Here is a 12,012-nt window from a genome sequence, read left to right as displayed (position 1 = left end):
TTTGCGAATTTTGAATTTGGGCGTGTCTAGCATTTAATACACGCCCGTGTTCCTTGGGCGTGTGGGTGCACACGACCTTGTCGCACGGCCGTGTCTGGCATTGTTCGTTTCTCCCATGCCTGTGTATGAAAGCCACATGCCCGTGTTAATTTGACAGGTTCGACCACAGGTGTTAGACATGGGCGTGTCGCACGCCCGTACTGTTTCAACAGGTTCACCCACTATTTTTCCACACAGGCGTGTCTCACGCTCGTTTTGTTTTGGCAAGTTCGACCACGGCTATGTCGTACGGCCGTGAAATTTTATCGCAGCCCGTGTTTGGGAAAAATTGTTGTCCTGTTTTCACACTGCCCCAAACAGGCTCGTGCTCTTGGCCGTGTCCCTATGGAAAACCTGTATTCAAGTGGTCCATTAGTAAGTTAGATGTTGAGGACTAAATTTTAAAGAAGTTAATATAGTTAGTACTCGGGTTGCCTCCCGAGAAGCACTTATTTAAAGTCTAAGCTCGACTTACCTCTCTGTTGAATGATAATGGTGGTTTGAGGAGTTTATACTCCTCATTCCTGCTATTAATCTCATCAAAATAAGGTTTTAAATGGGTGTTGTTTACCTTAAAAGTGCCGAACTTGAGATGACTCACCTCGACCGTACCGAATGGGAAAATGCTGAGTACCGTAAGAGGGATTTCTTCATTCGGCGTAGTAGTGACAATGTGAGGATCGACGGCATCTAACAAGACTTTATCTCTAACCTTAAGTTGATTTGGAGAGGTATCAAGCTCGTTCTGGCGTAGTTTTGGTTTATCGTGTGTTCTTGGTTTATGCGTCCACCATTCATCTAGCCCCTCGATTTGTAGCCTTCGATCTTCATGAAGAGGTCCTCTACTATTGCTTGAGAATGGCTCATGTACTTCCTTCAGACTTATCTCCTGCAAAGTGGGTTGTATCATATTGTCAGTTTTAGTAGAATGGTTTAGACGATCACCTTCAATTTCCATTGTGTTGCCAGAATTGCGAGCTTGAAGGGTGATTGTTTCGTCTCCCACACAGAGTGTGAGTTCACCTGTGCCAACATCAATAATTGTTTTAGTAGTTACTAAAAAAGGGCCTTCCTAGAATTAAAGGAGTGTTGCTATCCTCTTCTATGTTTAGAACAATGAAGCCAACGGGAAATATAAATTTATCAATTTTAACTAGCACATCTTCAATAATACCCCTAGGGAATCTTATAGTTTTATCTGCTAATTGAATGCTCATCCTAGTCTGTTTGGGTTTCCCCAGACCTAGTTGCTTAAACATTTTGTAAGGCATGACGTTGATACTAGCCCCTAAATCAGCTAATGCATTATTAACATCTAAACTACAAATTAAGCAAGGAATCATAAAACTCCCTGGATCTTTTAGTTTGTTGGGTAGTTTATTTTGGAGAATAGCTGAGCAAACTGCGTTTAGCTCTACATACGACACCTCGTCCAACCTCCGCTTATTTGCTACAAGCTCCTTTAAAAATTTCATTGCGTTTGGCATCTGCAATAGAGCTTCAATAAACAATAAGTTAATGTGTAATTTTTTAAAGTGTTTAAGGAATTTACCAAATTGTTCATCTAAGCGGTCTTTCCTTGCCGCGTTGGGGCATGGCACACGAGGTTTATATTCGACATTCACTGTTTTATTTTTATTATGACCTACCTCACCTTGACCTTTGCTTACCACAGTTTCTTGCCTCGGTTCTGGCTCAGGCTCAACAAATCCTTCTTCATCTTGAACATTAATCGCGTTGAGCTGTTCCCTTGGGTTAGGTTCGGTATTACTTGGCAAACTACCTTGTGGTCGTTCGGAGATTAGTTTGAAAAGCTGGCCTATCTGAGTTTCAAGCCCTTGGATCGACGCTTGTTGATTTTTAAGTGCTGTCTCGGTGTTCTGAAAACGGGTTTCTAACACCGATATAAACTTTGAGAGCATCTCTTCAAGGTTCGGCTTCTTTTCCTGTTGGTAGGGTGGTTGTTGGTAGCCTGGAGGTGGTTGTGGTCTTTGATTTCCTTGACCGCCCCACATGAAATTGGGGTGGTTCCTCCAACCTGCATTGTAAGTGTTACTATATGGATTGTTTTGAGGTCGAGGATTATTACCTATGTAATTTAATAGCTCGTTATCCATGTTGTGGCCATAAGGTTGGTATTCCGAATGGCTTGTTCCACCTCCACTTGCTTCGCACTGCATTACTGGGTGAACCCGTGAAGAACTAAGAAAACAATCGATCTTTTTATTTAGAAGTTCTACCTGATTAGAAAGCATGGTGACCGAATCGACGTTATAAACGTCGGCTATTTTCGTTGGCTTTGTCCTCATGACTTGCCACTGATAGTTATTCAGTGACATCTCATCTATAAACTCATATGCATCTTAAGGTGTTTTATTATTGATGGTTCCGCCAGCAACTGCGTCAACCATTTGTCGAGCCGAAGGATTCAGGCCATTATGAAATGTTTGAACCTGTAGCCAAAGCGGTGACCCATGGTAAGGGCACCTTCTCAAAAGGTCCTTATATCTCTCTCATGCATCGTAGAGTGTTTCTAAATCCATCTACACAAAAAAAGAGATATAATTACATAATTTAGCCGTTTTAGCCAACGAAAATATTTTAATAGAAATTTTTCGGTCATTTGTTCCCAAGTAGTAATTGACCCTCGTGGTAACGAGTTCAACCACTGTTTAACTTTGTTTCTTAATGAAAAGGGAAACAATCGAAGACGTATAGCATCATCAGAGACGCAATTGATTTTAAATGTATCGCAGAATTCCAGGAAGTTTGCTAAGTGAGCGTTGGGATCCTCATCCTGCAAACTGTCAAACTGAACAAATTGCTGTATCATTTGAATAGTGTTAGGTTTCAGTTCAAAAGTATTTACAGCTACAGCAGGTCTAACTATGCTCGATTCAGTTCCTGTTAAAGAAGGTTTAGCATAATCATACATAGTGCGTAGAGCAGGATTTTGATTAACCGCAATTGCAGGAGGTAGCTGATTGTCTTGGTTTTTAGCCATCTCGTCGGTTGGGGGTTGAGTATTGTCCTCTTGCTTCTGAGATGGATCAATTGGCTTCCTTGGAGTAATTCCTTACTCCCTATTCTGTGCCCCCCTTTTCTTGCTCCTCTAGGGTGTATTTATAGGCTTTGGAATGCCTACGAGCCCTCAAAATTAGTCTTTTTTGAATTCAACTCAACTTGGGCTCGGTAGGGACATGCTCGTGTGAATCGTGCTTCGAAACTACCAAATTGACACGGCCGTGTGGTCTGCTCGTGTGATGAAGTCCAGGCCGTGTTGATTTCGTACTTTGGCCTATTTTCTCCGTTTTTGGCCCGTTTCTCATTCCTTTCGCTCTCCTATGCTCTCCTAAGTATAAAACATGAACTTAAAGCATTAGGAGCATCGAATTAACCAATTCTGATAGAAAATAATCCATAAAATATGTTAAACAAGGGTTAAAAATATGTATAAATTACGATTTATCACCTACTAAGAAGGATTCAATATGGGTCATCGTAGATTGATTGACCAAATCTGGCCATTTCATACCAGTTAATATTTATTACTCTTTGCAGAAGCTGGCTAAGCTGTATGTGTCTGAGATAGTAAGTTTGCATGGGGTATCAGTTTCCATAATATCTGATAAGGATCCTCACTTCACGTCTCAGTTTTAGAAGAAGTTGCATGAAGCACTGGGTACAAGGTTGCACTTCAGTACTTCGTTCCATCCTCAAATAGATGGTCAGTCAGAGAGGGTGATTCAGATACTGGAGGACATGTTAAGGAGTTGTGTGATTGATTTCCGAGGCAGTTAGGACGATTACTTACCCTTAGCAGAGTTTGCTTATAACAATAGCTATCAGTCTAGCATGTAGGCGGCAACTTACGAGGCATTATATGGTCGTAGGTGTCGTACTCCTTCGCGTTGGACTGAGTTGGGTGAGCGGCTTGTTCTGGGCCCTGAATTAGTTTCTGATACTTAGGATAAAGTTAAACTAATTCGGGATCGACTGAAGGCGGCATCAGATAGATAGAAGTCATATGCAAATCTGAAGCGTAAAAAGATTGAGTATTCTGTGGAGGACTTTGTTTTTCTCAAGGTCTAGCCATGGAAGAATGTACAGAGGTTTGGACGGAAGGGCAAGTTGAGCCCTAGGTTCATTGGACCTTACCATATACTGAAACGTGTAGGACCAGTTGCTTATCAGCTAGAGTTACCTCCAGAGTTAGACCAGATTCATGATGTGTTCCACATCACTATGTTGAGGCCTTACCGCTTTGATCCCACGCATGTTATTTCAGTTGAGGAGATTGAGGTTAGACCAGATCTGACTTTCAAGGAAGAGTCGGTTCAGATATTAGATCGTGATGTAAAGGTTTTAAGGAGGAAGTTTATACCACTGGTTAAGGTTCTTTGGCATAATCACAGCTCTAAGGAGGCCACGTGGGAACCTGAGGAGGCGATGCGACAATAATAACCTCATCCGTTCTAATCAGGTAAATTTCAAGGCCAAAATTTTCTTTTAGGGGGTAGAACTGTAACGCCCAAAAAAATCCTTAAGTTTATTTTCATATATTTGTGTTACACAAATGCATGTTTGCTTCAGTGGTTAAGTGTCCTGGGAAGAGTCTGAGAAGTCTTGGGTTCAAGCTTTGACTTGTGCAAAATTTTTGTGTTTAATATGAATAAACCCTGTCTCTAGTCAGTAGGCTTTTAAATAAATAGGGGTAAAACATGTCAGAAAGGACCTGCTGGTCTAGGGGATAGGTGGCGTGTTGTTGTTCCATGAGGTCTGAGGCTTGAGTCCTGCTTTAAGCAGTGGGAGCATTTTATTTTGCTGCTAAGGCCGTGTGGGAGTTCTAGTCAACCTGAACTACTGAAAAGTTGTGGTGGAATTTGAATTAAGTGGTTAAGGGAGGAGTGGACGGCATGAAGGGATTTGGGGAGGAAAATATGGGATTTTGAATGAGTAGGAGAGTAGTGCCGAATTTGAACTCTTGCTCAGAGAATTTTAGCGGTGGTTGGAGAATTTTAAGGAGCCAAGTGAGGGGTGTGTTTTAAGGTCATACCGAATTGGGAGTCTCATATTGGTCAAGAATCGGTCATATCTCACCATTTTCCCTTTAGTGCCGAAATTTTGCTTCTATTTTCTTTTCTCTCTGCTTCTGGTTTTATCATTTTTCTCTCCTTTTGAGGCCGAATATTGCTTTCAGGTATCTTCTCGTTTTTGTTGTTTATTCCAAATTTGCACTTCCCTCGAGTTCACTTGTGGATCGATTGGCTCACCTCTAACGGTCGTTCTCTCTGTTTTCTTTGCTTTGGCCAAATATCTCTTCTTCCCTTTTTCCCAATCGGTTTTCCTCTTTGACCGATTACTACTTCTTCTCCCATCTCTCAATTGATTTGCTTTGGCCGAATACTCTCTCTCTTTTCTCTCTCTCTCGATTCTTTTCTCCTTTTATCTTTTATTTTGGCCGAGTACTCCATCTCTATCCTTTCGGTTTTGGCAATTGTCCTTTAATCAATCAGGTTCGAGTGCATGGTTATTATCTTTTCTCTCTATTTCTGTCGCAATAGTCTTTTACCTAACACCTTTCTTTGCTGCCGATTTTTGCTAGGGGTGTGGTGGTACTAGCCTTTGCCTCTGTCATATCATGTGCTTTCGGCTTTTGTTTGGGGTGTGGGCTGATTGCTTATTTCTCCTATTCTGAGTTTGGCGTATTCGGTAAGTTGTTATAAGGTTGGTGCAAACCATTGGTGTGATCAATAATGGTTTAGGTTTTTAAGTTTCAGTTGTATTGTAGGTTATCTCTAAGGGGTTTGTAATTAGTCTCTTGCAACGGGTTAAGTGTGTGAGCCTCAATCGATCGATCAAGGCAAGTGATAAGTAACCTTTTGGATAAGGGATTTAAAAATGGATTGTTTAATCTTGTTGATTAAGGGACTGATGGTCTATCGTGTTTGAATCTAGGTTTGGAGCGCTTGTGGACTATTTGCGCACTTTCGCAATAAGGTGTGTAAACACAATCTCAACTATAGAAATCGGCAAAAGCTAGAATAAGTAAATCATGATGCTATACGGGCGTGCGCTCGCTCGTGTGGTGGTCTGTGTGACTAAAAATGGGCGTTTGATCGTTGAGGCCGACCATGAGTGATTTTATGGGCCGAGGTTGTTTTGGGCCATTTCGAGCCGAACTGGGTTGTGTAGACCCCACAGACGTGTGGGCCCCACACGGGTAAACCACACAGATGTGTGGACAATATTGGGCCAGGCTGTGTGATAAACCATAATTTATACATATTTTTATCCCATGATTAGCCCATTTATAAATGGTTTCTCCTTAGATTTGGTGAATTCAATGCTTCTAATCCTTTAATTTCATGTTTTATACTTAGGAGAGCATAGAAGAGCAAAAAGAGCGAGAAACAGGATGAAAACGGAGAAAATGGACCCATGTGCGAAATCAACACGGCCTGGACTTTCTCACATGGGCGTGTCATACGACCGTGTCCATTTGGCAGGATTGAAGCACGACTTACACGGGATACTACACGCCCGCCTGTTCAACAGCCTTGAACACGGGCTGGAGTAATCGCACACGGGTGTGTCATACGAGCGTGTCCCTGTCGAGCCTAAGTATAGTCTTATTCGGAAAAGCCCAATTTTTAGGGTTCTGAGGCATCCAAAAGCCTATTTAAACACCTGAGGAGGCACTTAAGAGTGGGACGCCAAGTAGGAAGCAAGAAATTACTCAAGGAAAGCTGATTGATCCATCTCAAAAGCCAGATTCATCATCAAAACTGAAGATCTCCCTTCAAGTTCTTTCAGGAGTTTTGGGTTTTCTTATGTTTTGTTATCTTTATGCTTTTGATATGTTTTTTTTCATAAGTATGAACTAAACCCCCTAAATACCTAAGGGGAATGAAACCTAAGACGGATCTTGTTATTATTATCTGAATTGTATGATAAATATTTGACTTGTTCTTAATTATGTCTTCTTAATTCTTGTTTTGATATTCCAGGATATTGATTCAAGTTAAGCTCTTATTCATAGGAGGAATAAAACCTGTCTAAGAGTAAATTTGTCATAATTAAGCGGAGTTGATTACACAACTAGAGATATGGTGATAAAATTTTTCTGGATTAGGGTGAAACCTAATAAGGGAATCCATAGATCGAGTTAATGCAATTCTAGGGTGTTAATTTGAAAGAGATTTCAATTATTCAACCTAGGGTTAGACGTTATTAGTCTCGAGAGAGATAATAGTACAACTTAGGAATTTCTACGGATCAAGTCAAATGAATAAATCGTCTGATTCAGAGTCAAATAACAAGTGAAGTCTAGGAGAATTTTTCCTTAGGTATTGTCTTAATCAATCGAATTTTCCCAAAAGTATTTTCCCAAATTTTCTTTCTGTGCATTCTTAGTTAGTAATGAGTTTAGATAACCAAACCTCTTAATTTTTAGGCTAGATAATAAAAAGGAAGTAAATACTAGTACTCGTAGTTCCTTTGGGTTCGACAATTCAGTCTTGCTAAACTATACTACTGTTCGATAGGTACACTTGTCTTAATCATGATAATAAGTTAGTCTCAAGAACGATTCTTTCATAAATCTTTAAAACCTGTCACGAATATCACGTATCAAGTTTTTAGCGCCGTTGTCGGGGAACTAGGATATTAGAAACACTCAATTTTTATTACTTTAGCCATTTTACTTTTATTTCAATTTCAATTTTTATTTCCTTTTCTAATTGTTCATTTATTTTCTTCTTACAGGTTTTTCTAGTTTATGACCAGAAGAAACCCGTAGTGAAGCTTACGATAAACAGAAGAGTAAGAGGACGATACTTCAACCACAACCGAGGAGATGGCTGAAAACTAAGAAAATCCGCTACCTCCTGCAATTGCTATTAATCAGAATCCTGCTCCGCGCAATATGTATGATTATGCTAAACCTTCCTTAACAGGAACTGAATTGAGCATAGTTAGACCTGCTATAGCTGTAAATACTTTTGAACTGAAACCTAACACAATTCAAATGATACAGCAATTTGTTCAGTTTGATGGTTTGCAGGATAAAGATCCCAACACTCACTTGGTAAACTTTTTGGAACTATGTGATACATTTAAAATTAATGGCATTTCTGATGACGCCATTCACCTTTGGTTATTCTCTTTTCCATTGAGAAACAAAGTTAAACAGTGGTTGAATTCGTTACCACGGGGGTCAATCATTACTTGGGAACAAATGACTGAAAAGTTTTTATTAAAATATTTTTCGCCGGCTAAAACTACTAAATTACGTAATGATATCTCTTCTTTTATGCAGATGGATTTAGAAACACTCTACGATGCATGGGAGAGATACAAGGACCTTTTGCGAAGATGCCCTCACCATGGGTTACCACTTTGGCTACGGGTCCAAACGTTTCATAATGGCCTGAACCCTTCCACTCGGCAGATGGTTGACACAGCTGCTGGCGGGACCATCAATAATAAGACACCTGAAGAGGACTATGAATTTATAGAGGAGATGTCATTGAATAACTATCAGTGGCAAGTCATGAGGACAAAGCCAATGAAAACAGCCGGCGTTTATAACATTGATTCAGTCACCATGCTCTCTAATAAGGTAGAACTCCCGAATAAGAAAATTGATGGTTTTCTTAGTTCTTCACAAGTTCACCCATTAATACAGTGCGAAGCAAGTGGAGGTGGATCAAACAGTTCAGAATACCCACCTTATGGCCACAACATGGAGAATGAGCAGTTAAATTACATAGGTAACAATCCTCGATCTCAAAACAATCCTTATAGCAATACTTACAATGCAGGTTGGAGGAACCACCCAAATTTTTCATGGGGAGACCAAGGAAATCAGAGACCACTACCCCCTCCAGGCTTTCGGCAACCACCGTACCAGCAGGAGAAAAAGTCAAACCTTGAGGAGATGCTAACCAAATTCATCTCGGTGTCAGAAACTTGTTTTCAGAATACCGAGACGACACTCAAAAATCAACAAGCATCAATCTAGGGGCTCAAAACTCAGATTGGACAGCTCGCCAAGTTGATTTCCAAAAGACCACAAGGTAGCCTGCCAAGCAACACTGAATCTAACCCAAGGGAGCAACTCAACGCGATTGTCATCCAAGATGAGGAAGGGTTAGTTGTAAAACCAAGGCTAGAAACGGTGGTAAACAAAGGTAAGAATGAGGTAGGCCAAAATGACCCAAAGCCGGTGAGTACAGAATATAAACCTCGTGTGCCATACCCCAATGCGACAAGGAAAGACCGATCAGACTAACAATTTAGTAAATTCTTTAAACTTTTAAAGAAAATACATATTAACTTATAGTTTATTGAAGCCCTTTCACAGATGCCAAACACAGTCAAGTTTTTGAAGGAGCTTTTAACAAATAAACGAAAGTTGGATGAGGAGTCGCATGTGGAGTTGAATGCAGTTTGCTCAACCATATTACAGAATAAGCTACCCAACAAATTGAAGGATCCAGGGAGTTTTATGATTCCTTGTTTAATTGGTAGTTTAGATGTTCATAATGCATTGGCTGACTTAGGGGCAAGCATTAATGTTATGCCTTATAAAATGTTTAAACAGCTAGGTCTTGGGAAACCCAAACAAACTAGGATGACCATTCAATTGGCTGATAAAACCATTAGATTTCCTAGGGGTATCATTGAATATGTTCTTGTTAAGATCGATAAATTTATATACCTAGTAGACTTTGTTGTTCTAGACATAGAAGAGGATAGTAACAAACCTTTAATTTTAGGACGACCCTTTTTAGCAACTGCTAGAACCATTATTAATGTTGGTACAAGTGAACTCACACTTCGTATGGGAGACGAAACAATTACCCTTCAAGCTCGTAATTCGAGTAACATATCAAAAATTGAAGGTGGTTGTATAAATCATTCTACTAGTACTGATCATGTGGTGACATCCTCTATGCAGGAAAGAGTTTCGAAGAACACATATAAGCCATGTTCAAACAACAACAAAGGACCTATCTATGAAGAACGAAGGCTACAAATCGAAGAACTAGATGAATGGCAGATACAGAAACTGAGAACACCCGATAAACCGAAACTGAGCCAAGACAAGCTCAATACCTCACCAAATCAACTTAAGGTTGGAGACAAAGTACTACTAGATGAAGCAGATCTTCGCATTGCCACTCTTGAACCTAATGAAGAAATTCTTCTTACGGTACTCAGTATTTTCCCATATGGTAAGTGTGACAACCCGAATTAGGGCCTAATCGGAATAGTGGTTTCGTGACCACAAATCCGAGATAGAAATAATTGTTTTATAATTATTTTGGGGTTTATGATATGATTGCATGATTGTGTGAAAATTTCGTGATGAAATTCTATGCCTAAAGTGCTTAAATTGAAAGTAGGGACTAAATCGAATAAGTTGCAAAATTTGCATCCCTAAGTTTTAGTATGAAATTGTTTTGGAATATTAATTAGGAGGTCTTAAATAGAAATTTGACCAATTTTAAGTTCATGGACAAAATTAGGACATGGAAGGAATTTTTGAAAGTTTAGTAAGGAGGGCATTTTGGTCATTTGGATATTAAATGAAATAAAATGGGAAAAATAACACAAAATTGATCATCATCCTCCTTAGTTGCTGCCGAATTCTCCCTCTCTCCATAGCTAGGGTTTCTTCAATTTTCAAGCTCCATAGTAAGTGATTCCAAGCCCCGTTTTTAATGTTCTTTACGTTATCCCGGAAGCTCGATTAAGCTTATGCTAGTAATAATTTAACCTAGGGTTCATATTTGGAAAAATACCCATAGGTGAAATTTGTGTATTTTGATGTTTTATGATAGAATATGAGGTTTTAAATTATGTTAAATAACTTGTGCTACTCGGTTTTAAGTGAAAACGAGTAAAAGCAAGATAATCGGTAAAAATACCTATTGTTCATAACTATATGATAGAGTGAGAATTTGATGTTGTTGTAGAAGAAAAATGTTCAGCATATCATAAAATATAAGAATAAGGGCTGAAATTAAATTCCGAGCCTAGGGGCAAAATTGTAATTTTGTAAAGTTAGGGGCAAAATGTAATTTTTCCATGATGTGATTTTTGGATTGAAATAAATAGTATGAGTATTAAATGAGCTAAATGTGTTATTATAGATTAAGAAAGACGGAATTGATCTCGAGCAGGGGAAGGAAAAGTTTTGGACTAAATTGCAAAATTTCCACATTTTGTACCAAGGTAAGTTTGTATGTAAATATTACAATAATTTCATGTACATTCTTATATTTCAGCCTATTATATAAATATACTAGCTGATGTTAAAATATAAATCGACTATTGGAAGAATGAAAATAAATATAGAGAGAGATCCGGTTGAACATTGGAGAGATCGAATGAAATAGAGGGAGCGTAGCTAGGTCACATGTATGATGCTGAGTGCAATCATGTGTACAAGAAAGCTACGAGACACCCTGTAGTAGCTAGGTCACATGTGTGATACGATATGTATCCCATGTAGGCAAGAGAGCTACGTGAAAGATAAATGTAGCTAGGTCGCATGCGTGATTCCAAGTGAAGGACACCATGTAGACAAGAGAGCTACGTGAAAGATAAATGTAGCTAGGTCGCATGCGTGATTCCAAGTGAAGGACACCATGTAGACAAGAGAGCTACGAGACAAATCGGTTAGGTCGCATGAGTGGTACTAAGTGTTCACCATGTGTACAAGAGAGCCGAACTAAACGAAGTATGATGGTGGGGCTGTGTGCTGAAACCATTAAATATCGAGGATTGATCTGAATTGTTCAACGGGATGGTTTTGTGGTGACATTGTAGTCATAGACCTACACTTATGGTGAATGAAATGTGGTGAAAATGATTTGTGGTATATACATATATAAGATAAAATGAGGTTAGCATAAAGAATGTGTGAAAGAGTGAAATTAGCATTAAAACTGTTTTTAGATG

The 12,012-nt window shown here is 39.3% G+C and overlaps 1 non-coding gene across 1 annotated transcript; it reads right to left on the bottom strand.

Moving 5' to 3' along the window:
• Positions 1 to 8,326: 8,326 nt before the first annotated feature.
• On the bottom strand, positions 8,327 to 8,433 carry LOC128295939 (small nucleolar RNA R71). Its single transcript, XR_008286488.1, has one exon. It is a non-coding gene; the product is annotated as a small nucleolar RNA R71 (small nucleolar RNA).
• Between the last annotated feature and the right edge of the window lie 3,579 nt (positions 8,434 to 12,012).

This window comes from Gossypium arboreum, chromosome 7, assembly GCF_025698485.1.
Source record: "Gossypium arboreum isolate Shixiya-1 chromosome 7, ASM2569848v2, whole genome shotgun sequence".
NCBI lineage: Eukaryota > Viridiplantae > Streptophyta > Magnoliopsida > Malvales > Malvaceae > Gossypium > Gossypium arboreum.
The sequence above is the reverse complement of the archived record's forward strand: the minus strand, read 5'-3'. Positions and strand labels throughout refer to the sequence as shown.